The following is a 23,074-nucleotide window of genomic DNA, read 5'->3' on the forward strand; positions in this document are numbered from 1 at the left end:
AGTCCCCTAGAACATAGAACTACTTAAACTCAACTAACCTAAGGACATCGCACACATCCATGCCCGAGGCAGGATTCGTGCGGTTCCAGACTAGCGCCTAGAACCGCTCGGCCACCCCGGCCGGCCCCAAGTGAATAACTTAAATCTTTCTAGGCACACATTTTTTTCAGTTAAGTGATTCTTCGGGTTTTCGCGTAGTAAAGCGGCGGGAAGGCTATTGGTTTTAACGAGGGTAGTATAGTACGCGAAGTGATATAGGTGTCTTAACAATATTTAAATTTGGTGGTTGTTACTGTTGTTCCATGTGGTGTACCAACCCGGTTTACTGTGCGTAGTAAATTTTTTGTCATCTGTCGGTTATTGTTGATGGTTTACTTACAATTCGTAGTGCAAATGTTTATTAAAGTACTGGCAAAGCACAAAACTGGTCGTTATACTGAATTCTAGCTTCATTTTCTTATTAATTAATGAACATTATCGGTGAATGAATTTCTTTGTTTGAAATGAAATGAAGTAAGCAACATTTAATTATACAAAGTTCTGATGGTTTTAAGTATTAGAAGAGTATATTCTCATTCTAGTTTCCTGTTACTCTAAGCGCTCAACAGCTTTTATGTTGCGGGAGCTAATGCTATGTGCTGAAAGTTGTGCTATTAAATTAATGGAAGGCCCAATTAGCTGGTATGGAGCTGGCATGTAGGAGGGTCTTTCAACAAGTAATTCAACAATTTAGGTCGAAAAAATGCAGAATTTGTTGTGGCTCATCGTGGAATATTCCCTCTACAGCCACTATTGCTTCATGAAATTCCGGTAATTGACGGCACTGCACGTAGGCTTAAGAATTGAGTCTGTAATGGAGATGCGTCCCAAACACATAGCTGTCATCGAGTTTCTTCTGGCGGAAAACTAGAGTACCGCAAATATTTATAGGCGCTAGGTTGTATACGGAGACCTAGCAGGAAACAAAAGCACAGTGAGTCCTGAGTAAGGCGTCTGTTATCATAGCAGCAAGGTCACGCAAACCTGTCCTCTTTTCCGTGTGCCGACCAGCTGCAGACAGCTGCGACTCCTACAATGTTCGGATGCGCGGACAGTGATTCGAGGTGATCGACGGATCACAATCAAACACCTCGCTGCTCAGCTAGACGCCTCCGCTGTCTGACACACTAGTCCATCAGTTGGGGTACGCAAAGGTCTGTAGTCTCACGGTTCCACGCCACTTAACGGAAGACCATAAAAAGCACTATTGCTTGTTCGTTAGGAGGCTGGTCGTGTCAACTTTTTGTCGAACATCGTCACAGGCACTTAAATATGGGTTCATCACTCTGAACAGAAAACAAAACGGCAATCCACAGAGTGGGTCACACCGCCCCTCCACTGTAGAGAAAGTTCGAAGTCGCACCCTCAGCCATTGAAGTCATGGCGGTGGTCTTCTAAGGATCTAAAGGGGATATCCTGTTTGATGTTTTTCCTCGTGGTGTCACTATGAAGTGTACTGTGCTATCCTTAGGAAACTGAAGAAACGACTTCAGCGTGTTCGTCGCCAAAGTATGCGAACGAACTTCTTCTCCATGATGAACCAAGGCTTCACACAAGTCTGCGCACCCGAGTGGAGTCATAAAACTTCATTGGACTGTTCTGCCTTATCCACCCTACAGCGCAGATCTCGCACCTTCCGATTTCCATCTGTTTGGCGCAATGAAAGATCCAATCTGCAGTAAGCAGTACGTTGATGATGGGCGCTTACTGATGCAGGAGAACGTCTACTCTGACGTCAACCAGTAGAGTGGTACCATGCTGGCGTACAGACCCACCCAGAAAGGTGGCAGAAGGCCGTCGCATTGAACTGAGATTATATTGAAAAATAGGGTTCTATCGCCAAAAAAGTGAGAAATAATTTGGTGTACTGGAATCTTGAATGAAACTAACCTACTTTTAGGAAGAAGTGTGTTGCCTTACTTATTGAATGCCCCTCCTGTAAGTGAGGTGAGCGGGGGGGCCCATCAAGCGTTAATGCTGCATTGTAAATCACCTCATTTTGGACACGAGCCGCTTTACTTCCATCAAAGAAATTGTCCTAATTTTGAGATTTCACTGCTTATCTTGATTTTATTGTTTTAAATTTTTTAGTGTCTTGATGTCTTTTTTCCTTTTTGTAAAGTTTTACGTACAGAATATTGAATTTACGATAGCTTACAGTGTTTCGATTCATTGCAAGGTTTTAGTTAAAATTAAAAATCCTAATTAAATTGTCATACTTTCGTAATGAAAGTGAATGAATGCACTGCCTACATTACAAGAGTCTTCAAGAAGTTTTAACACTGAAACTCATGGTGTTTAGTGTTTAGTACAATCAATAAGTTCTGTTTTTTGAAATAGTGAAGATTTTTGTCCCAGCTCCTCTCCTATCCCACAACCCTGTATGGTCAAAACTGATTGAAACATGTGTGTTGGAGAGTTTGTTAAAAAATATGTTGAAGGTACGGGACCAACAACACACATGTAATAATACATAACATTAGTAGTTCCTGTCAACCCTTAATATTATTGTAGACAGCAGTACCTCTCCATTCGGAGTTATTGTTTCAGGAACTACCGGTTATGACACCCGGTCTGGTTTGGTAGTTAAATACAAGCTGAAAGCTCGCCTGTATGTTGCAGGACCGTTAAACTCGTGAAGACAAAAGCACCAAATGGCATATTTAAGCAGGACACAGCAAGACGCTACACTACAGTTCACACCACAAATGTCTTGCGGGAAGTACGGATTTCTGACTGGCCTGCCCAGTTTCTTGATTTGTCACACATAGAACATTTCTGGATTGTGATTGGAAGACGAATACTTCCAAAACAGCCACCAGCCAGCATTCCCCATGAACTGACACAGGATGTGTTCGGAGTATCTAAGAAAATGGATTAAATTAGATTAGATTCAGTTTTGCCCGCATCTCGTGGTCGTGCGGTAGCGTTCTCGCTTCCCACGCCCGGGTTCCCGGGTTCGATTCCCGGCGGGGTCAGGGATTTTCTCTACCTCGTGATGGCTGGGTGTTGTGTGCTGTCCTTAGGTTAGTTAGGTTTAAGTAGTTCTAAGTTCTAGGGGACTTATGACCACAGCAGTTGAGTCCCATAGTGCTCAGAGCCATTTGAACCATTTGAATCAGTTTTCGTTCCATACCTCCAGGAAATGAGATAATTCTCATATATGTGGAACATGTTACAAAGTATAACACAAAAAACACAAAACACTTGAATATAATACCTGCTACCCTGATGCTGCTGGAGAGCTGCATCAAACCAGTCTCAGGACTGAAGACCACAACAACAACAACCCTGATGATTTGTCAGGACACTGTGAAAGTTGGTGAAAAATTACAGTAAAGTGGAGCTGCTAATATTTACAGAATTAATACAATGTTAAAATGAAATACTGTTATGCACTTTTAATAAATTTATCCTACACAAAATACCGTATCTTGACTGTTGTGACCAAGTGCTGTCAAAACTGAAACCTAACTGACATTTTTACTTAATCTCGTCTAACAGTCCCTGTTAAGATATTCGTCTACAAAGTAGAAGGAGTTGCCCATCAAAAAGTCTCCCACAGTCTGTTTAAACGGTGCTATATATGAAACCAAGTTTTAGTGGTTGCTGGCAATTTATTAAAAATATGTGTTCCTGAATATTGCACTCCTTTTTAGACCAAGGTAAGTGATTTTAGGTATTTATGTGGACTGTTGTTCCAACAAAAAAAAAAAAAAAAAAAATTGTTCAAATGGCTCTAAGCACTATGGGACTTAACTACTGAGGTCATCAGTCTCCTAGAACTTAGAACTAGTTAAACCTAACTAACCTAAGGACATCACACACATCCATGCGCCAGGAAGGATTCGAACCTGCGACCGTAGCGGTCGCGCGGTTCCAGACTGTAGCGCCTAGAACCGCTTGGGCACTCCGGCCGGCCTGTTGTTATTCCTAATATTGATAGTAGTATGTATTGAGCTATTGGTTCGAAACAGAGGTATACTGTACTCCTCACAACAAATTTCATTAAGGAATAAATATACTGAAAAGGAGTGGTTAGAATACCGAGTTCCTTAAACAAATTTCTACACGATGTTCCTGAATTTACACCACAAATTATTCTTATTACACGCTTTTGCTCGCAAAAAACCTTGGCTCGGTTTGATGGATTATCCCAGGACATGATCCCGTATTACATAATAGACTGAAAGTACGCAAAGTTCAAACGTGTGTGAATTCCTAAGGGACCAAACTGCTGATGACATCGGTCCCTAGACTTGAAATAACTTATGCTAAGAACAACATACACGCCCATGCCCGGTAAACAAAGTGAGCAAGGTTTTTTTTAAAAATATTTATATGTCCTACATCCGAGATCATTCTCACTACAAATACAGACTTGTTTAGGCGCTTCACCAATTCTGTGGTATGCTCTTCCGAACTGAATTTATTATCGAATTGTAATCCCAGAAATTAACGCTGTCAACGTCTTCAATCTGCATGTCTTCATGTGCTATGCACACACTGGAAGGAAGTCTCTTACAGGTTCTGAACTGCATATACTGGGCCTTTTCAAAGTTTAATGGCAGTGAATTAGCTTTAAACCCACTTATTTCTGTCAGAGGAAATTTGATTATCAGCTATTTCTATAACTGTACTTGACTTGCTGCTTATTGCAATGATTGTACCACCTGCAAACAAAACACGTAGCATCTGGCAATGTAACGTACGAGAGGCCAATAATGTATACAAGAAGAAGCAATGGTTCCAAGATGGAACCAACATGACGCTCAGAATTTGTTCTCCGACGCCACAACGAACAGAAAAATGTATTCGTGTTCGTGTTAGTCGCACCTCATTCTGGTATTGATGACGGATATGAAAGTTTAATCATTTAACATCTATTATGTGATGAATTATCCTGTAAAGAGTGATGAATGTGGGACTGGTACTTCGTGGTGTAACACTTGGTATTTCCGTCATTGTTTTATAGATTAAGACATGCATTTATAATATCAAACACGGAAAACATCACGATGCTGAAGAATCATATGCTGACAGGAAGCAACCGCACACGCAATGGGCGTTTCCAATCCGAGGACAATGACTCACCTGCTGCCGCCCACATGTGTGATTCACTCTGACACGTCAAGAGCAGTAAGCCCTCTTGCAAACACTAAAGCCTACCTGTGCGGTACGCTGACGAAAACTTATGGAAACCGGAGCGCTGATTCTCAACGGTCGACAATGGGAACGTGCAGAGCCTATTGCATAAACTGGATATTTGTGGTACGGTCTTACGAGACCAAACTGCTGAGGTCCTCGGCCCCTAAGCCTGCACACTACTTAATCTAATTTAAACTAATTACTTTTGAATACATTATGGGAGTGACAGTGATCAATGTGTTACAAATATTTACTATCAAAAACAGTCTTGATCACAGTTTATTTATTATGGTGACCTGGTCCTACTCATTGGTCTGAAGATGACCGCAGTAGTGGTCGAAACCGGTCGCCATAATAAATAAATTGTGGTCATGACTGTTTTTGTATAGTAAATAATTTAAACTAATTTACGCTATAGACAACACACACACCCGTGCCCGAGGGAGGGCTCGAACCTAGGACGGGGAGTGCCGCACGGACCGTGACAAGGCGCCTAAGACCGCGCGGCTTGTTTTTACTTCCTATCTCGACCGTGTTATTTTGACTTAATGTCTGCTGTATCACAGAAGCGACGACCTGGCCAGCTCGAAACATTGTACCTGGGGAGGATTATATTTGCAATCCACTCGAGGAAGTGTATGCTTAGCATTATGTCATACCATCTGTATACCTACCGTACAGCTCTTCGCACCGCAGAGCATGATGTATGTTTGCATTATTCTAGAATACCTTTTCCATTTCCCCGTAATTATTTTCCGTTCAAGGGCACACATCGTAAGTAAGGATAAGTTACCACATGTGGCGTGATTTATTGATTTGTTTTCGCTTAACTCATGTGCGTGATATGTTGAGATGGGGTGACACTTTCCTCCACTCAACTTTGTCAATTAAGTAGGAATTTCAAGAGATCAGGCTTCCCATTAATTTGTGCTGGGCAAGAAACCTGTCACGAGTTACTTCGCTCTGCTTTTGAGGACACACATATTCCAGAAGTGGTGTCACCATCATAACCTTAGAAGCTAACCTCTTCGAAGGTAAGTTAGGCACCCTACGTAAGAGTCGCTGTCTGGTTTTTGACTTCCGCACAACATTAACCACACAATCGCTTCTAATAAATATCTCCTCGACAAAAAAGCAACGGGACTGCTCGCATCAATAAAGACGTAATTTTTGTGTCGTTGTGACGCACCATTGTTTTCCTGTTTTAACTGCGTACTCTCACTGCAACTAGTTTAATCTCAATCGATCGACTAAGTCGTAATGGACGAACGATTTAAAGATGTGTGATTTTTTTTCCGCACAATATCTTACCCTAAAGGGCACAATGACTGTTAGCCATTTAGGTCAAGTATCGTGGTACTTACGTCCTAATGCGATATTTAGTCCACGGAGCGAAGTGGATGTCAGCTCACATCGATTTCGTGACTACTTTTGCAAGACATCTCAGGTGAATGATTCGCCAAGCACATCAATATTTTTTTAAAAACATAACCGCCATTTTACTGTACAACAGGTCTTATTCCATAATCGATATTTCGGCCTTGGCCATTTTCATGTGCTATAATTACAAATAGACGACAAAATCACACGTTTAAATTTCGCTTCACAGTGTAGCGAAAGTTAAACCTGTGAGTTGGTCATGTCCTTTATTCCACAATCACATCAAGCCAATACGTCATGTTAATTGCCAGTAAATTATCCTATTACACAAATGTTCTAGCATTTACTGTTGAAAATATTTTGTTATATAACAGAACATACTTACTCTGAGGGATATTTGTGTTCTACTAAAGTCTAGCGATGTTTAATACGTAACTGTAACACTTCAACATGGCCTAAGGCCGAAATGTAGACTAAGGAATAAAAAGTGATGTACAATCAAATGGCAGTTATACCCTTCAAAATGTTTTGGATGACAATGGATCCATACTAAAGTAAATTCACGTCGATATTCATCAGTCAGCCTTTGCTGTAGTATGCAGAACCCAGCGCAGTTGGCCCTGGTACGTTTTGAGTGTCTGTGTGTCATTATTGATCACAACTACAAAGATCAGTCTTTTGGGGAGTCCTGATATTCTATTCCTATTTCACCGAAGTATAAAAGAAGAGGACAGCGGCGCACTATCTAGATTGAACGCTCTTAATCTGCCAGAAAATATTATTGATGAACATGTTCAGTTGGAAGGGAGCAGGATGGAATCTAAAAAAGTTCTATCAAATTGCTGAGTTAATAGCAAGTCGAGGTACAGTCAATATGTTTAAACGTACCAAAGTAAGGCTGCAAGTGCTTTCAATTACAGAAACGTTGTCGAAATACATGGAAATCTCCCGACACGCCAATAAAGTTCATTTAAAGTACATTCTCTATTTAGAGTGTGTGAGGTAGGCCTACCGTGCCTAACACCAAACCCTGCGGAAACACGGGCACAGGACTTCGGCTCGTGCTACTTTTTTCACATTAAACAATTTTTCCTATCGGTTTGCCTGGAACAAAAATAAACGGTGTCTAAGGATTTCTGTATTTCGAGAAATACTGCTCCAGTTCTATGGCAAGGGGGTGGTATGTTGGGTGAGAAACTGTTGATTGGCATTAAACTCAATCTTTCTTTCTTTTTATACGTATGGCTGTCAGGATGTGTAGCTGCCTGCAGGGAACTTATCAAATAAGTTCCATTTCCTTACAGCCAGTCCACATCTGGAATAATGATTCAGTTGTGAGTAGATGGTTCTGCGCTTAAGGACAAGTCCCACAGAATATACACGACTCGTGTTGGAGCAACTTGGATATAAACCGGTCAATCAGAACAATATGACCACCGACCTAACAGCCGGTAAGTCCACCTTTGGCACGGCTAACAGCGGCGACGAGTCATTAAATGGAAGCAATGAAGCCTTGGCAGATATCTGGAGGGAACAGGTACCGCATCTGCGCGCACACACACACACACACACACACACACACACACACACACACACACAAGTCACGAAACTCCAGTACATTCCGGGTAGTTGGGGAAGAGGTTTGACGCCAAGTTCAACCACATCCCAGATTTGTTCGATCGGATTCAGATTTGGCGAGTTGGGGAACCAGCACATCAATAGTAACTCGCCAATGTGTTCATCGAACCATTCCATCCAATTCTTGGCCTCGTGACATGGTGCATTATCTTGCTGAAAAGTGCCACTGCCGTTGGAAAACACGATCGTCATGAAGGACTGTACGTGGTCTGCAAACAGCGTACGATACCCTCTGGCCGTCATGGTGCCTTGTACGAGCTCCACATGACTCATAGATGCCCACATGAATGTTCCCCAGAGCGTAATGGAGCCGCCGCCAGCTTCTCTACGTCCTGCAGTACAGGTGTCAAGGAGCTGTTTCCCTAAAAAACGACGATTCGAGCCCTTCCACCGGCATGATTAAGTAGGTATCAACACCCTGTTACTCCGCCAACGTCCGGTGCCGATGGTGCGAACACATTTCAGTACTTGTTATCGATGTCCCTGTGTTAACATTGGCACATGCATGGGTCGTCGGCTGCGGAGCCATTTCGTTAGAATTGTTCGGTGCTCTGTGTGTTCAGACAGACTTGTACTCTCACCAGCATTGATGTCTGATGTTAGTTCCGCCACAGTTTCCACCTGCACTGTTTTACCAGTCTGCCCAGTCTACGACGTCCGACATCTGTAATGAGGAGTGGCCATCCCACGAAGTCTGGACGTTGTTTTACCTTGGTTTCGCCACGTGTTGAAGAGACTGATCACAGCACTCCTTGAACGCCGGACAAGTCGTGCAGTTTTCGAAATGCTCATGCCAAGCCTCTGGGCCATCACAACCCGCCCTCGGTCAAACTGAAATAGATAGCGCGCCTTCCCTATTCCACATACGGGCAGCACGCTTATTGGTACTACATGCACCGTGCGTGTGTCTGACCAGCAGTCATTCCTCGTCAAGTGACGCTGCTATCACCTGGAGGGGTTACAACAATCGTAGGTCGGTGGTCATAATTTTCTGACTGATCAGTGTGTATTACGTATAATTGGGGTGAAAGGACTGGGAAGGGAAAGGGATGGGGAAAATAGACAGCGACTAACTGATCAATCACTTCCAGCCGTGCAGGGAAAGAAACAAATGGATTGGAAATGTGGTCTCTTTAGAAGATGCAGATAATGATTCTAATCGAGGAGAAGAGAAACACATGGCATATCTTGACGAAAACATGGGACTGTTTGACAGGAGACTTACTGTGACATCAAGATATAGTCAATTTGGTAATAGAAACAAGTTTTGGGAACTGTTGGCAAAGGCTGACAGTTGACACCGTGTATTGATACTGACTATTAACTATATTTTAGGAGTTTTAAGTTTTGGTCTAATAATAGCATTAGCTGAATCGATGTTTTAAATAATGAAATATATTTATAACAAACTAGAAGCCTTCATTCTCAAAATATCCAAAATGATCGCAACCTCTTTTAGGAAATGTTAATCTGAAAAGTGCTGAGCTGCACCGTGGATCAGAGACCACATTAAACGGTAGGCCCGCCTACAACCAGCAGGGTGAGTCGCTTCAGAGGACGAAGGAAGGTAACAGCACAGGACAATGTCTAGCCGGGCACTGAGGTGTTCAAAGAAATCTTCGAGTTGATGAGAGCTCTTCTTCTGTGTTCTTTCTTTTACATTGACGGAATTTTTCATAAATTGTTCGTTCCTCCTGGTCAGAGGGTCGATGGATTTCTATCCCGGTGTTGAGGGAGGGCATGGGGAGAAAAGATCTAGGAAAGTGGGGTATGAACGATTGGGTACGTTACCATGTCAATCCACACGACATATCTCCCACATTATTCAGCTGGTTTTTGAATAGAAGCGAGATGGTAGTTATTCCACACCTGCCGTACTTACTAGTCTTAGGGACTTTTAACTCCACCTTCCCCCAAGGTAAAAATCAAAGGGGCGAAATATTGATACAGTTGGGGAAATTCTAGAGGACTCGCGCGGGGTGCTAAACATTCTATCAAAGGAAGTCTTTCAGGACGCATGTCAGAAGTGGCGGGAACGGTTCATTATCGTCTGAGGGGATTATTTTGAAGGTGACGCTGCTGAATAAGATCTAAAGATTGACTAATATATTTTGGAAACTTTTAGATACAACACCATGAACTGTGCAGTATGGGATGTACGGCATGTGCTAACGCTCAAGCCGCCGCATCTACGATTTTTGTCTTCGCCGTAGATGGGCGTAGACGAAGCGTTGAAAGTCCATGGACATCGTATGTTTAGCAGCTCGACCGAAAGCAGCGGTAACTACGCCACGTGACTGCTGTCTACGCAAATCGGCCGCCTGGAGGGCTGCAGGTATGGCCATATAACAGGTCGCAGGGCAGTTGGGCGTCAGTTCTCTATGGACATCTACAGCAAGCAGCTCGTCACCCGCTGCCGAACGCCGCCATCATCTGACGGCCACTGCTGCTGCATTCTGATTACGTCGCTCCGCTCCGCTGGAATTGCTGAATTCGTTGTCTCGCCCAGCAGTGGGATTACGTCGCCAGCGCACCACTACTGGTGACAGACTCGGGAACATTTCCTCTGGATATGCAATGAATTACGGAGCTTTGAATCCTCGCCCGATACGGTCGGCGTGTCCAGCGGTTGCTTGTCGCTGGTCGCCCACAGGTCGCACGAATGGCAGCGGTCTATCCACACTCGAGCTGCAAGATGCCTCGGTCGCAGACACGTCAATCAGCGGAGAGTAACAAAAGAAGGAGAGAACACGGGAGCAACCGGGCTGGGTGTGAGCATGGCGGACAGAGCTGGAAGTTTGCGCGGCCAGCAGTGGGTCAGCTTGGTCGAGTCTGGGCCTGAGCTGGCAGCAGACGGAACTGTGGGAGGACTGTGACTCTTCCTTGGTTCCAGAGAGGGCTCTGCTGAAGGCAAAAGAGTGAATAAGACCTGTGGGTTGTGTTCCTAAGAGGCAGTGCACAAGAAGAGTGCCGTGTCTCTGGTACTCGACGGGGTAGCCACGCGGTCTAATGCATCTTGTCACGGTCTGCGCGGCTCTCCCCGTCGGAGGTTCGAGTCCTCCCTCGGGCATGGGTGAGTATGTTGTCCACAGCTTTAGTTAGTTTAAGTTAGACTAAGTAGTGTGTAAGCTTAGGGACCGATGACCTAAGTAGTTTGGCCTCATAAGATCTTACCACAAATTTACAAAATTTTCAGGTTAACAGCGCATACACCCAAGCTGCTGACAAAAATAATATACAGAAGAATGGAAACGATATGACGATCAGTTTCGCTGTAGCAAAAGGTAGAGGGACCAGAGAGACAGAGTTCTGACTTCGCGCTTAATAATAGAAGCAAGACTGAAGGAAAGTCAAGATATGTTCACAGGGATTGTCGATAAAAAAAATTCGATAGAGCAAAATGTTGCAAGACTCTAGAAATTCTGAGAAAAATAGGAGGAACTTGCAGGGAAAGACGGATGATATACAAGAAGCCCAAGAACCAAGAAGGAAGAATAAGACTGAAGTGATCAGATTATAAAGGGTGAAAGACAGGCATGTAGTTTCTCACCCTACTATAAGTACTATACATGGAAAAAACACTGACGAAAATAAAGGAAATGTTCAACAGTGGGATTAAAATTCATGGTAGAATCAGTAAGATTCGCTGATGACATTGATGTCCTCAGTGAAAGTGAAGAAGTATAAGACGATTTGTTAAATGGAATTAAGAGAAATGACTGGAGATTATGGATTGAGAGCAAAGCGGAAAAAGACGAAGCAAATAATAAGTAGCAGAAATGAAATCAGCGAGAAACTTATCATCAAAATTGGTGGTAACCAAGGCGACGAAGACCGTGGAAGCAAAATAACCCATGACGGAGGAAGCAAGAACGACAAGACATGCAGTCTAGCTCAGGCAAGTAGGGTACTCGTGTGACAAGAGAAGTCTGCTGGTGTCAAATACAGGATTTAATTTGTGGAAGAAATTTCAGAGAATGTACGTTTATAGGACAGAACTGTATGATGCTAAGAATAATGAAAATGAGATGCACTGATAAGGTAAGGAATCGGCAAAGAGAGGGAAGTGTTTAAACTCAGAAGATTGTCCCTGGAGCCACTCTGTAGCAATTTTGATCCTGTAGTGTGTGGCATTGTCCTGCTGGAACTACCGAAGTCCGCCGGAACGCACAATGGACATGAATGAATGCAGGCGATCAGCCAGGACGTTCACCTACGTGTTACCTGTCAGATTCGTACCTAGACGTATCAGAGGTCCCATATGACTCAAACTGCATACGCTCCACACAGTTACAGAGCCTCCACCAGCTTGAACAGTTCCCTGCTGACATGCAGGGTCCATGGATTTATGAGGTTGTCTCCATACCCGTACACGTTCGTCTGCTCGATACAATTTGAAACGAGACACGTCCGACCAGGCAACATGTTTCCAGTCATCAACAGTCCATGTCAGTTTTGACGAGCCTACGCGAGACGTAAAGCTTTGTGTCGTGCAGTCATGAAGGGTACACGAGTGAATGTTCGGCTCCGATGGCCTATGTCGATGACGTTTCGTTGAATGGTTCGCACGCTGACACTTGTTGATGGTCCAGCATTTTAATCTGCAGCAATCTGCGGAAGGGTTGCATTTCTGACACGTTGAACAATTCTCTTCAGCCGTCGTTGGTCCCGTTCTTGCAGGATCTTTTTCCGTCCGCAGCGATGTCGGAGATTTGAGGTTTTGCCGGAGTCCTGATATTCATGGTACACTCTTGAAATGGTCGTACGAGAAAATAGCCACTTGATCGCTACCTCTGAGATGATGTGTCCTATCGCTCGTGCGTCGACTACAACACCACGTTCAAGTCCAAGTAAATCTTGATAACCTCCCATTGTAGCAGCAGTACCCCATTTAACAACTACGCCGGGCACTTGTTGTCTTATACAGGCGTTGTCCACCGCAGTGCCCTATTCAGCAGGTTTAAATCGCTGTATTTGGATACACATGCCTATTACAGTTTCCTTGGCGGTTCAGTGTTATTTAATTTAATCGTATGACTAGGGCCCCCCGTCGGGCAGACCGTTCCCCGGATCCCGATCTTTCAATTTGACGCCACTTCGGCGACCTGCAGTCAATGAGGATGATAGGATGATGATGATGAGGATAGCACAACAACTAGTACCTGGGCGGAGAAAATCCCCGACCCAGCCAGGATCGAACGCGGGCCCAGACGACTGACAATCCGGCACGCTGACCATTCAGCTACCGGGGGCGGACATAGAGTGTACATGCAGCAAATCACTGAGGTCCTGGGATACAAATGAGAGAGACAACAGACAGAGACAGAGACAGAGAGAGAGAGAGATGCGTGTATGTGACAGCGGCGGCCGCCGTTTTATGCCTTTAGCTCCACCGGAAATCTAGGATCGCTGCATACATTCGGCACATCTGGATGGCGCGGCTCGCGGAAGTCTGCCGTTCGCGTCAGCCAAGGCCCGGCGCAGACAGTAATCCGCAGCTCGCCAGTAACTGCCCGCCAGTAACTGCTGCCCAGCATCCACAGCATCGCCAGCGGCAGTGCATCCGCGGCAGGCCGGTTCCCCTCCGCCCCAGTCGCAGTAACCAGTACCCCACGCGTTATTTACGGCCGGTTGGGAAGTCCACAATTTTTGCGACCCACTATATCACACAGATCTCTCTCCCCTACCCCTTCCTACAACGCTTTTTAACCCGAGATCCCTCTGGTTTCCAGTTTTGGGCAACGGCCTCCTGTGCGGTAGACCCCGCCTGACCTTCAAGCTCGGACGGAGCAATTTATGAGAGGAAGTGGGAGATAAATATTTTACCATCTAACCCGATGTATCATTATTTTTAGTCGGGGCACACGGCGTATACGGGGAGGAGCTGCACTTTTTTCTTTTTTTTTGCGGCCGAGTTGGCCGGTGGCGGACTGGCGCTACGGCGCGGACCTCGCTCTCTCGCGGTGTCCTCGTTTTATGAGCGCTGCGCCGCGCTGTGCTGTGCTGCCCTGCCCTGCGTGCTCTGCATTAAGAGCCGTGCGGCGCCAGTCGCCACGTCGCGGGATAAAACACGGCGCACAGTGGCAGCCGTCCGAACACCGAGTCATAGATCTACCGATACAGAAACCCAGTAAAAGGCCGGCACCTACCCACTCTTGTGACGTCCAGAAGGTTGTCCGGTGTCATTTTCTTAAGTCAGTACTGCACTGCTGTAGCCAGTCCTCTGCCTTACCGTTTGTATAAATGGCCTAGCTGACAGAATGAAGTATGATAATAATTATTTGTACTAACGCTGTCAAAAACCATTTCCTCATTTAAGAACTTTAGGAGTCTGTTGAGATGAAATAAATACACTACTCGCCATTAAAATTGCTACACCAAGAAGAAATGCAGATGATAAACGGGTATTCTTTGGCCAAATACATTATACTAGAACTGACATGTGATTACATTTTCACGCATTTTGGGTAAATAGATCCTGAGAAATCAGTACCGAGAACAACCACCTCTGGCCGTAATAACGGCCTTGATACGCCTGGGCATTGAGTCAAACAGAGCTTCGATGGCATGTACAGGTACAGCTGCCCATGCAGCTTCAGCACGATACCACAGTTCATCAAAAGTAGTAACTGGCGTATTGTGACGAGCCAGTTGTTCGCCCACCAATGACCACACGTTTTCAATTGGTGAGAGATCTGGAGAATGTGCTGGCCAGGGAAACAGTCTAACATTTTCTGTATCCAGAAACGCCCGTACAGGACCTGCAACATGCGGTCGTGCATTATCCTGCTGAAATGTAGGGTTTCACAGGGATCGAATGAAGGGTAGAGCCACGGGCCGTAACACATCGTGACCGAGACGTGTAACCAATGGGACCCTATACCATCACTCCGGGTGATACGCCAGTGTGGCGATGACGAATACACGCTTCCAATGTGCGTTAACTGCGATGTCGCTACAGGGATGCGACCATCATGATGCTGTAAACAGAAACTGGATTCATCCGAAAAAATGACGTTTTGCCATTCGTGCACCCAGGTTCGTCGTTGAGTACACCATCACAGGCGCTCCTGCCTGCGATGCAGCGTCAATGGTAACCGCAGCCATGGTCTCCGAGCTGATAGTCCATGCTGCTGCAAACTTTGTCGAACTGTTCGTGCAGATGGTTGTTGTCTTGCAAACGTCTCCGTCTGTTGACTCAGTAATCGAGACGGGCTGCACGATCCGTTACAACCGTGCGGATAAGATGCCTGTCATCTCGACTGCTAGTGATACGAGGCCTTTGGGATCGAGCACGGCGTTCCGTATTACCGTCCTGAACCCACCGATTCCATATTCTGCTAGTAGTCACTGGATCTCGACCAAAGCGAGCAGCAATGTCGCGATACGATAAACCACAATCGCGATAGGCTACAAACCGATCTTTATCGAAGTCGGAAATGTGATGGCACGCATTTCTCCTTACACGAGGCATCACAACAACGTTTCACCATGCAACGCCGGTCAGCTGCTGTTTGTGTATGAGAAATCGGTTGGAAACTTTCCTCATGTCAGCTCGTTGTAGGTGTCGCCACCGGCGTCAACCTTGTGTGAATGCTCTGAAAAGCTAATCATTTGCATATCACAGCATCATCTTCCTGTCGGTTAAATTTCGCGTCTGCACCACGTCATCTTCGTGGTGTAGCAATTTTAATGGCCAGTAGTGTAATAGACATACATAACATGGAAGAGCAGTAAAAAGTAAAAGCTGTCATTCTACATTTACTGAACATCAATAGAATCAACGTGAACTTAAAAATTCCCTAGAGCAGCCGCACAGCCCCCCACAAACTCTAATAATCCTCGTACATGTTAACTACTAAGTACCGAAAGTCATACCAAAGAAAAACAAAAAACAGAGCTCTCTGCAACAGAGCCTTGTTTTCTGCCGTCAAAAAACTATCAGACAACACCAATCCATAAACACCCCCTCTCCTCCCAAACACATACACACACAAAATTTGAAAAAAGCAATTAAATAATTAAATAAATAAATAAAAGGCACGCACATACAAATTCTCCCACATAGTGTTAATAAATGTTGGGCCTAACCACAGCACTCCCAGTCGTAAAATTTCTAAATGGCTCTGAGCACTATGGGACTCAACACCTATGGTCATCAGTCCCCTAGAACTTAGAACTACTTAAACCTAACTTACCTAAGGACATCACACAACACCCAGTCATCACGAGGCAGAGAAAACGTAAAATTTCAATATGAATAACTTTCGTACAGTAAGTTCCATATGACTCCAAATGACAGACTTTGAAAGGAAAGCAAAACATAAAAAAACAACAAAAAAAGCACTAAGTGTGGTAACAAGGTATAAATAATACAAAACTTCGTCTGCTTTACGAATTAGTAAATATTTCTTAAAATCTCGAGTTTATGTTGAAGATCTTCACGGACATGCAGCGGATTTTATTGTCCTACCGACACGATATTTCGACAGTCCAATTGGCCGCCATCTTCTTGTGAAATTTCAAGTGCACAATCAAGCCGGAACTGAGGTAACATCAGATACGGCTTCTCTTTTATTCCCCGGGAACAGGCCACTGAGCGAGCGCGAGAAGTCGAAAGGGCTGCCATCTGCGCAGCAAAGAATTGCAGCGCCGCCGGCAATAGAAACTAACAAAAGCTATGAACCGCAAATCAAGATGAAGCCGCTCGGAAACCAAACCGTTGCTATTTTATATTTAATAAAAAGATTCCAAATCTTGCACAAAGAAAAACCTTTAGCTCTATTATAAATGTCATCGAATAATTGTGTTTCGATGGATTCCTTACGTACACAATACCAGTAGCGGGAAGCCGGAGCAATAATTTGCGTCTCCTGAAATGACACATCATGCCCTTCAATGGAGAAAATGTTCAGCGACGGCAGATTTTTCAGGCTGGAGCAAACAAGTGTGACGTCGACGTTCCACATATCGATAATGAACGATATGAACGGCTGTCCAATATAAGCCTCTCCACAATGACAGGCAATTATATATACTCCAAGCCTCCTTAATCCCAGATCATTTTTAACAGGTCCAAGAAGGGCTCTAAATTTGGCCAGAGGAAAAAGGACACTCCTAATATCGTATTTTGTGAGGATTTTTTCTATTTTCGAAGAAATTTTCCTCACGAGGGTAAAAATGCAATTGATCTATAAGGGTCCAATGTTGGTTCACATGGTGGTCCAAACTGGAAAGCACGAACAAGCAGTATACAGGGTGTTACAAAAAGGTACGCAATTGTAAGTAGGAGCGCTCAGACTGCTGACGATAAGTAACTGTTCTTAATAATTGAGATGGTCTTCTGCTTTATCCGGTCGGTAGTATCGCATCGTAGTTTACGATATGCAGATTCCTCCAAGAAACATACCTTTTTTGCCAAATACTCTTCACGATAGCGAAGGACAGTGGCACTGTCTTTATCGTGCCGCCAGGATGGTGAAATCCACCTGCACATCCATGAAAAATGTCAACGTTACGCCAGAGAAATCTTCGTAACTACAACTCGAATTTATACATATAGAAGTAGTAAAGTGCATCTTTTTCCGTTTCACAGAAAGAAAATGACAGCACATTGAATGCTGAAACTTCTGCGAAACATGTCTGTGTATAGGAAGGAAAGGAAAAAATGTTTTTCGCTCAAGGTGCATACCCTCCAAATACAAATTTAAACACAAACTACTGTCTGGCTGTCGTTAGGCCTCGTTCCAGCAGTCGCAATCATAGAAGTAAAGTAGGCAACATACTGTCTGTTGCGACCGTAATGAGTGTCTTACACCATTCGCGTTCCGCTTTATTTTGAAGCATCTTCCGTGGCCACTGTAGCAATGAGGTTTTTTTATGTATCTTTCTGCCAATATCGTGAACACGTGTCATCTTTTTTAAATTAGTATTAAACAGCATTCAATTGCTATTATTTCTCACAATTTTTTGTTTCATTCTTCGTTCATAATGTTATTCTACACGCAGGCGTTAGATTTTAGTGCCCTGCACTTCACTGACACTGAATATATTTTAGTTCTCATGTTGTGAAATCCAAACTACACTTCGTGTACTTTATTTCGGTCGCGAGATGCCATGGTCTTTTGTTTTAGTGGTTGTGTAACCATCCGTTATTCCCCTGCCCGTGTGTATGTGTGTATACGTATCCGCGGATAAGTAGTCTAAAACATTTGATTAACAGTAATTATTTGGGCGTACGCTTCTATCGATTTATGAAACTTCAACTCCTGGGCTGCCAATGACAAGGTTTCCTTCTGTTAAGTAACTTCATCCCTCCCACGGAGAAGAAGCCAAGGGTAGTTCACCGAAATACTTATTTCAGAGCAGTACCGAACAAAGGTTAAAAGTAGTGGCACAAAAATACGAAGTCCACAAGAGCAGATAAACTTGCAATTGGACCTATGCTCCCTAAGAAACACAAATTGTTACTGGCCTTTTTCCGGAGCATGTTTGTGCATACCATCACTGGAAAGCAATATAGGACTGATTTCGCAGTTAAGTTCACCAGACTAGGTATTGGGGGCTCCTTTAGCAGCCTATGCACTTTGGACCGCGGCAAATGTGTTCCTGCACCGTGGAATTAAGTCCTGGCAGTCGTTTGAATGCACCAATCGGTTGTATGGAATCAGCAGAGTAAGAAAATGGCAGAACAGAGCTATGGTGTTTGGACGTTCCTATCAGCGCTCCATGAATGCCGATGCTTCATTCGTTCGCTTATCAATGTGGATTATTGAAAGTGTCTACAAGGAAAGATGGACCACTTACATTCATTTAACGTGGCATAAGAACAGTGCTCCTGAGAAAAACCTAACCAATAGGGACTGAAGACCTGTGTCACGCCTCGTCAATAAAAAGTTTGAAATGCAATAGGAGCAGCTACTGACAATGAGTTCTGGTCCGCCTCAACGAATTTCTGAGCAAATATTCCGAAAGAAACTTCAGTGGAGGCACACGCTGCTTGTGTGAATGGGGCCGACAACACAGACAGGACGATATGTTAATGAAGGAGTGTAATGTGTTCCGACGAATCCCAGTTTCACATATTTTCAAATGGTGTAAGTCTTCTGTACACCGACGGTCCAATGAGGTGTTTAACCCGCAATATGTGTAGAGCGTATTTCAGCACAGAAGTGTTTCTCTGGTGTTTTGGGGTATTCTTGATACCATGACTTGGGCCTACCCACTTTTGTCGTCACCTAGCACATGAATCAGGATTCATATCTGAATGTTCTCGATGATCAAGTGTAGCCCTTTCTTGTACGTCTTCATCATGAGTGTATCGTCTTCCAAGACAACAGCCGTATTCACATTGCTGCAGGCATACGTTCCTGGTTTGACAGACACTCGGGGATCCTATAGCACGTTGCCAGGTCCGATAAATCATCAACGTAAATGTCTGGCACAATTTGGAACACCCAGTAGAACACAGCAGTCAACACCCCCGCAAGTAGCCTCAGCTGGATATAGCAGTCCCCAAGATGCGTTTGAAGTCTCTTTCTCACCGAATTGGGGTCATTACCAGCTCTAAGACTGTGTTGCACGCTATCTACATATACCCTGCAAACCACTGTGAAGAGCACGGTAGAGAGTAGATCCCACAATACCAGTTATTAGGGCTTTTTTCTGTTCCATTATAGTATGGAGCGTGGGATAAATAATTGCCTAAATGTCTCTGTGTGTGTTTAATGCTGTCCTCATGATCCTTGTGAGAGTGATACGTAGGGAGTAGTGATATATCTCTAGAGTCATCATTTAAAGCCGGTTCTTGAAACTTTGTTAGTAGACTTTCTGGGTATAGTTCGCGTCTATTTTCTAGTCTTCCAGTTTTCTTTCAACGTCACGGTGACTACCGCAGGTGAAACAAGCCTATGATCATGCGAGCTGTCCTCTTCGAAAAATGGTTCAAATGGCTCTGAGCACTACGGGACTTAACATCTGAGGTCATCAGTCCCCTAGAACTTAGAACTACTTAAACCTAACTAACCTAAGGACATCACACACATCCATGCCCGAGGCAGGATTCGAACCTGCGACCGTAGAGGTCACGCGGTTCCTAACTGAAGCGCCTAGAACCGCACGGCCACACCGGGCGGCCTGCTGTCCTCTCTATACACTCAATATCCCCTCTAATCCTATTTGGTAAAGGTCCCACCCACTTGGACTGTATTATAGGATGGACCGCACGAGTGATCAATCTCGTTTCTAGGCCGATAGCATTTCCCTAGTACTCTACTAACAAACCGAAGTCTGCTACGTGTTTACCCACGGCTGAGCGTAAGTGATCGTTACACTTCAAGTCCCTACAAACTGTATGAGTTTACAGATTCCAACGTGACTCACTACATTAAGAGAGTGTTCAATAAGTAATACAACGCATTTTCTTCTGAAAGCAGGTCCAGTACACCATATTATTCCACCCTCATTTCGCGGTTAAACCCAATTTTCCAATTCAGTCTTGGTTCAATGCGACGCCCTTACGCCGCCTTATTCGGATGGCATCTATGCCCGCGTGGTACCACTCTTTCTGCATCAATAACCTCCCCATCATCCACGTCCTGCTTCCCACAGAGTACATCCCTCATTGGGCCAAAGAAATGGAAGCCGGGATGAAGATCCGGGCTGTAGGATGGATGAGGAAAAATTCCAATCAAAGTCCGTGACGATGGTCCAAAAAAGATGTCACGATCAGCCTCTTAACACTCAAGCTGTTTCGCACAGGCGGTCCTTCGCTCCGTTTCTGTTACGCTACGAGGAACCCAGCGATCTCTGAGTACCGCGACTGGTGGACGGGTGTGTCAGCACTATTAATGGAGACGTCCAGCTGTGCACCAAGTACTTTGTGATCCGTCGATCACCTTGAACCAGCGTGACCGCGTATTCCAACAATGCCTTAGTCACAGCCGCGTGCGGCCGGCCGGCACACGGCAGATACGAAAGGTTTGTGCGACCTTGTTGCAGTGACAACAGACACTACGCCCAACGACTTACCGTGCTTTTGCTCACTGTCAGGTCACCGCAGACATTCCGCAAGCGCCTATGAATATATGCGACGCTCTGATTTTCAGCCAAAAGAAACTGAATGACAGCTCTCCGCTTGAGATGCACCTCCGTTACAGACGCCCTTTTGAAAGCTATGTATAGCACTCCCATCTATCGGAAGTTGATGGAACTATAGGGGCTCAAGAAGGAATATTCCACGATGTCCAATGTCAAATTCACCATTTTTTCAAGTGAAATTGTTCGAGAAAAAAAATGTTGCATTATTTATTGAATGCGATTTCTCATGGGTGTGACTAATTCTTCGTCTGGTGTGCTAATCTACCTCAAGTCTTTGCTACGTGCCCTTAGCGCAAGGATTTCACCCGGAACAAGTCCCTCCCATTCACCCCCCTCCACGCCTATCCATAGTGTAAGGCCCTACCCTAAACAGCCGCCAGTTCCGCAAACTGGAAGCTACATCAAAGTTGTTATCGTCACCGTCCAACACATGTTACACTGTGACGAAATTCAGTACTGATAAGAAATTTAAGTTTTTCTGGATAGTAATATGATATGAATTTGCATTATTAAAGAAATAAAAATATTTATAGAGAATTTAAAGCATCGCCAGCAATAAAAAACAAAAAATAACGTGATGTTATTTAAGGGCAATAAGGACAAATTTTCATTAACTAATACACTTACTATAATACGTTTAATTGAGGGACGGTCGCAGGTTCGAATCCTGCCTCGGGCATGGATGTGTGTGATGTCCTTAGGTTAGTTAGGTTTAAGTAGTTCTAAGTTCTACGGGACTGATGACCTCAGCAGTTAAGTCCCATAGTGCTCAGAGCCATTTGAACCATTTGAGGGAAACATAAGAGCAAACATACAATGCGAAAACAATGGTCTTGAATCTGTCATGTCGGTAGTAAAGCCACGGATGCAGTCGACTAACTCTGTTGTCTAAAATCATCGTTATATAGAAATAAGTGAAAGTCGTTTTGCTTATGTAGGCCCTCATAGTAGCTCACGAATATTAAAGAATATAAGAATGCCATGAAGTAGAAATGCCTAATGGAAGCCGTATGATATTTGCTTATATGACATATTTCGTTAGTATTTGCATGGGTAATGGGTAAATGTTTACTTGTAAATTCTTCCAATGCCATACCTGGGAATTATAAACGAGGCTATAAAGAAATGTGGCTGTTTCTGTGTGATTTAGTGTCCTATATGCTGTTGCAAATGTCTCAGGAAAATAATTTGTCGTTATTTTTTGTCCTGTATTTTTAGCCGAAAGATTTATTAACTTAATAAATGTCATTCAAACTATTTTTAAAAATAATAATGATGATGTGTATGTTTGTCACAGAGCAGTTGTGGAGGAATTAAATGCTGCAGTGTTTCACGGCTGTAAAACGTCCTCCATACTGTGCTAGCTCTTCCTCCACCCCTAAAACATTTCAGCAAAACTGTTCAGTGAATAACACGCAAAAACAGCCTGGATTGATCTAGGAAGAACAAAGTAATTTTATTGCCCTCTGGCATTATAGTGAACACTGGTGCCTGTTTCGCGTATACTGTCTGAGTTCTGAGACTCACGTCTCAAGTATACCGTGGTTCCTCTTTCTCTAAGCAAGTAATTCTTTGAGGGTAGGTTTTTCCTGTTTTAGTTTTGGGTGCTTTTTCTCACATAGAAGTATGTTTCTTCATAGGCTATTCATATGAAAACTGAGTTCTCACATTTAAAGAATTCAGCGCAAAATTGTTTTCTCTTGTGTTTGCTGTGGAAGTACCTGGCACAGCTGAGGCCAATTGTGCACGTTTTTCGTAACGTGTCTTAACT

The sequence above is a fragment of the Schistocerca americana genome, chromosome 4, assembly GCF_021461395.2.
Source record: "Schistocerca americana isolate TAMUIC-IGC-003095 chromosome 4, iqSchAmer2.1, whole genome shotgun sequence".
In the NCBI taxonomy this organism is placed as follows: Eukaryota; Metazoa; Arthropoda; class Insecta; order Orthoptera; family Acrididae; genus Schistocerca; species Schistocerca americana.